Source organism: Chamaea fasciata, unplaced genomic scaffold (genome assembly GCF_029207755.1).
Source record: "Chamaea fasciata isolate MVZ Bird 193981 ecotype frontalis unplaced genomic scaffold, bChaFas1.0.hap1 SCAF_2, whole genome shotgun sequence".
Taxonomy (NCBI): domain Eukaryota; kingdom Metazoa; phylum Chordata; class Aves; order Passeriformes; family Sylviidae; genus Chamaea; species Chamaea fasciata.
Genome location: NW_027094087.1, coordinates 63,867,910 through 63,873,552, shown reverse-complemented (window position 1 = coordinate 63,873,552; position 5,643 = coordinate 63,867,910).

Below are 5,643 nucleotides of genomic sequence, written 5' to 3'. Positions count from 1 at the left end.
CAGTACCTTTGTGCCACCATTTCCCAAAGCTGTTTTGCCCTGTACTCCTCGCCTAATCAGCCAACACACTATTTAATATCCCTTCATTCTGGGTGGAAAAGGGAGATTGCCCAGACATCTAGGCCTACAGTAAGGGATTCCCAGAAAGCCCCTTGTATGAGAATGAAGCAGTTGCAGGTAAAAGTTTTGGGGTCAGACATGAACGCAGACAGTAGATGGTGTGGACCAGGTCCTCAGCATAATTCACTTAAATGACTACCTGCTGTAAGAGGACCAGTACCAAACACAAAATCACAGAACAACTTGGCTCAAAATCCTTTCTGAACACCTCACACTTGTACAAGTATATTCTTGTTATGCAGAGGATAACCAGAGGCAAACCAGTGCACAAAAGAAGTAGAAGTAATTGCAGTTTTGTCATTTTCCTTCATTATTCTTAAAGAGTTCTTCAGTCTTGTGTGACTAGTACTCCTGATCATATATTAAATTTATTTTGATTGTTCTATCTCTGCTTTTGCAGCAATAATTTTTGGCATCTTTCCTAGTCTGGCTATTATTTTAGGCCTTCCTATTAGAATAAAATACAAGAAACTTTTCAATAGCCTGTGCTTTGGTGAATAAGAATTATTTCTCCAGATTTGCAGTTATATTATCCCTATCTGCTGCATGACCAGGCAGAGCTCTGTTATTGTTTTTCCTACTGCCTGAAATTCCAATTTTAAATTATTTTTAAAATGGTCCTCAAAATACCCGAACTTGTTACAATGCAGAAACAGTTATAGCCACAAGAGAGAGCTCTTGTAAAAACGTAAGGCTACTTGAGAAAGAAGTACATTTTGCACTTTAACAATAAAAAATAGTTTTAGTAATTAGTGTTTACTTTAATTATTGTATTTCAGGAAATTAAACAATGATATAAATTAGCACAGTATTCCCAATTCCATTTATATTCACCTTTTTATTTGTTTTTAATTAAAGCCAAGAACTAGTAAATAATGTATATAGCTACATCTTTTTCTGAAATACAAACTATGCAATCATATTTTCTTTAACATTTGGTCCTTTGCTCTTTGCTTATACAGTGCAATGACCCTTCGAGGCAAAACAGATCAATTCAATTTGAAAATGCAGCTTCACTCCCAGTAATGTGTTTGCTTTACAGAATAAGGTTTATATCCGAGAAAATCTTCCTCATGCCATTTGTGGGTTAAATCTTCCCCTCACCAAAATCATTTAAAATCCAAAGGAATGAAGCTACATTTAGTTAACTGTTTCCCAGAGAACTGTTCCCCTGACTGGAGGGTTTGGCCTATGGTTATGTATAGCCCCTTGAAGTTCAATTTGTGTTTACAAAGCAGAAAACTGCCTCAATTGGAGAATGTGGTCTTTTATGTTTACAACCTTTTCTCACCACTTCTGATGATATACTTTATTCTACTCTCATTAAAATCAATGGTAAAGCTCTGTTTATTCCAGTCACTGCAGGATCTGGTCATTAATATGTTAATTTCTAATCTTCCCTTCCAAATTCTACCATCTGCTTCGCCCCCCCCCCCATTTTGAATTAGAAAAAATGTGTTTTACAGACATATTTTCAGTTACTAATGTTATTACTTTCCTTATGCCTGATTCTTTTCAGCTGAACTTTCCAGATGGTATCCAAGATCCAAGCATCTTTACTTTAGATTCTTCATTTTAAAGTTGCTACCGCATGATAAATATTGAATTACAATAACAACCTTTCTCAGGTACTAAAATAGCTCACCCCTCTGATCTCATTATTTTCTTCCATTCTTTCTCTAAATCTAATAGCTTTCTGTCCTTGAATTGCAGTGCTTAAAATATCTATGACTTATTAATTTTAAAAAAATTGTCTTTTTATTCATTAGTAGTAGAGCTTTTCTTTGAACGTCCCAGCAGTGGCCCAAGACAATTTAGATAAAAAACCATTATTTCTCCTTTCTAGACAGAAATGAATTTGTAGTTTTGCCCTTTTGCATGGAAATAATGGAAAATTGTTGTCATTTGATGTAATACAGAGAAGACTTTTGCACCTTTAATCTGCAAATCAGATATTGTCAATGTTCCCTTTAGGACGAAGGTGGCCACAATTCATCCAAGTACCGAAACAGATGTTTTTCCTTAATGATATAATTTCACAGTAATTGTGAATATTTAAAGTTACACTTGTGTTCAATACATTGGCTTTCGAGGCTTTATTATTTGAACGGACATAAAAGAGGTTATTTTTCTTTCTTTTCAACAAAACATCCCCAGGCTTCATTTTCCCTGATAGACACTTCACACTAAATACAGATCACTAAATTCTAAGCCTGGAAATAAAACCCTTCAATCCATAACTAATACTAAATAGCAGATGGAAACATCAGACAAGACAAGACTGCATCTCTGATGATACCCAGTAACTACAGACATGAATAAAGTACACATTTAATCAGAAGTATTTATAGAACATACACTGTTACATATGTCATCTATGTTCCATAAGTTTACAGAACATACATAACTGTATTACAGGTTTCCTTTCTCTTCCCAGAAAACTTTATAATACTTTAATATTTCCTTATACTCAACATGGAAAAAAACCCAAACAAACAACAAAAAAAAGTTCATTTGGGTTTCAATTAAGGAAACAACATTTCTTTTTCAGAAAAGCAATTGCACAAAGTCTGTTGACATGAGCCTGAGCTTTTTATAGATCCAATACGGAGTCTTAAAATTCTTTCAAGCTAGTCAGGCTAATCCATGGTAATTACTAAAATTTGTGCTGAAGCTGTTCAGTTACAGAATGCCTGGGGTTGGTTTTGTTGTTGTTTTTTGTTTGTTTTTGTTTTTCTGTTTGTTTGTTTGTTTGTCTGTTTGTTTTTCAGTCACTTCTTTTGTGCCTGCTTTCGAGGTACTTTGTCAGCTACAGCCGAAGCTGTTTTCAGGACACTGAGTGCCAGTCAAGCAAGCTCCTACCTACCTACAAAGTGTGTGCAAACATGCTTGTAGTAATTCTAAATGACATCAGTGCATTCTGTCTTCATTAATTTCTAGCTATGGCCAGGCTCTGACACTTCCATCCTCAACAGCTGCATCTGTGGCAGGTTGTTTTCAGGTGTGAATAGGCCTTGCACCTGTTATCTGTAGTCTTTAATCACAGCAGTGGTGTATCCAAGTGATTTCATCCCTGGTGGAATCATAATCAAAATAATTCCTGGGACACATCTACAGCACACCGTCAGTGCTGGAGATAAAAGGTCCTCCAGAGCTTGTCTCTTGACTGTCTCTCTCCTTCCTGGGAACCATACAACCGACATAGACTACTTGTAAACTGTCACATGAATATATGGTCCAAGGGCAAAAATTTGTGATGGTCGTCCCCCCTTGTTCATGTAGAAGATGGAGATGTAAGTGCAATGAAAGATAAGAAAAGTTATGCAGTGAGAGGTAAAGAACATCTTTCAATCCTGTTCAGCAAGCAGAAGAAACCCCAAATACTGGATATTGAGAGGAGTAATAATAACAAGACCATTTACAGGAAGTGTATCTAAGGACATGTGAAGAAATGAGTTTGTTGCATCTAATTGCCATGGCTGACAGGTCATTGAGTTGTTTTACAGTGAGAAGTACTTTTGTAATAATTGCTAATAATTTGTCTATGAGAAAACTATTTCCACAGATCCTGTACTTAAATAGATCTCCTCCCATTCTATTTTCCACTCAGATGAATCATGCTTTTTAACACTTATCGTCCAAGACTAAGCTAGTCTTAGGTTTTTATTCTCATATTGTAACATACATTTTCTATTCATCTTCATTTCTTCAAGTTCAAATGTGTGCTTCCTAACAACATGTGACCAGAAATTAATGCAACTACATGTAGACTAACATTACTTTCTGCGAAGTGTTACCAAGATTTTCAGATATTTGTTTATTTATTTATTTACTTTTCTTGAAGTTCTAAGATTTCATTGAGAAATCAGCAGATTATTGTCATCACAGAGTCTCTTCATTTGTCATGACCTCTGAAAAATCAACCCCTAGTTTAAAGAGATCTTATGTATTTCAAATTACAACACAATTTCTGTGATATCAGTATTCAATACAATTTTTTTTCATTCAAAGGGCTAGTCAAGATTTCCGCCTTTATGTTTTGCATGGACTTCAGGACCTATGCTTGAAAACACAGACAATTAGGAAAATAATAAATATTTGCTGCAAGACTGAACCCAAGAAACACTGCAATCTCCCTTTCATTTCAGTAACCAGTATTTAAAAACCACCAAAATTGTCTCTTTATCCATTTTATAAATTTTTTATTAACTGATGGAAGATTTCCAAATTGATTTTCTTTAGTGATAGTATCATGCTGTTTGGATATCAAGTCCTTTCAATTAACTTTATCTTAGAAATTATTTTATCTGGGAGGTGTTTAATAACTCCAATGTGATATATCTTCAATGAATCCATTTATGTTTTATATCATAGTCCATTTCCTTCTGTTTATGATAATACTGATGTTGTTAATAAAAATTCTATTAAAACCCACAAAACATGATCCCTAGAATAAAGTAAATGAGTAACTGGATATGCTTGTCTCATGCTGGTTTTTTGTTGTTGTTGTTGTTTTGTTTTGTTTTGTTTTGTTTTGTTTTTTTTTTTTTTTTTTTTGGTGGGTTTTTTTTTGCTAATCTGAATAATACATTTTTCTCCTACTATATTGCCAGGATCTGTTTATGTTCTATTTAATATGTTAGTTCTTTAAGTAGTCAGGACACTGATTTTTCAGATATTCAATAAAATTATTACCAGCAGACAAAAATTTACTCACCACTCACATATGATTTTCTAATTCCTCTTTCTCATTGTCTTTAGATTACATTTCCATTGGTGTTACATGCATCATCATCCTTTCTGAAACAAGAACAGAACACGCATTTAGTAGGTTAGCAACACTTCCATAATTTCTGATATTTATCTTCCCCTCCATGGACTCTGGTCCAATTTATCTTTCATCCTCTTTCCATAAAGGCCTGGGCAGAATCTTTTCACCCTTTATTCTATTTTCTTTGATTTCTTCTTTGAATTTTAATTTTCAGGCTTCTGAGGCAAAACTGCCCTGATCATACACTCACAGAATCACAGAATGTTTGAGTTGACCTTGGGAGGTCACCTGGTCTTAACCACCCTGCTCAAGGACACCTTGAGGCAGTTGCTGAGGACAATGTCCATGTGGCTTTTGAGTATCTTCACAGATGAGATTTCACAACCTTTCTGGGAAAACTGCAGCAGTGCTCAGTGACCCCAACAGTAGAACAGGTTTTCCTGATGTTCAGAACTCCTGACAGTGGAGACCACTGTAAAGAGCCTGACCTTGTGTTTTTTACATCCTCCCTTCAAATATTTGATAAGGTCCTCCTAAGGTCAACCTCTCAGAACTGGAGAAAATGGCCTCAGGCTGAACCAGGGCACATTAAGATTGGATATAAGGGAAAAATTTCTTCACTGAAAGGGTGAAGAAATAGGCTGCCGAGGGAAGTGGGTCACCCTGAAACAGTTTATTTTACATGTAGAGACTGGATATCCTGAGTCTGCTAGATAACTTTCTCATCAATTTACCTCTTATTGTGCTAAACA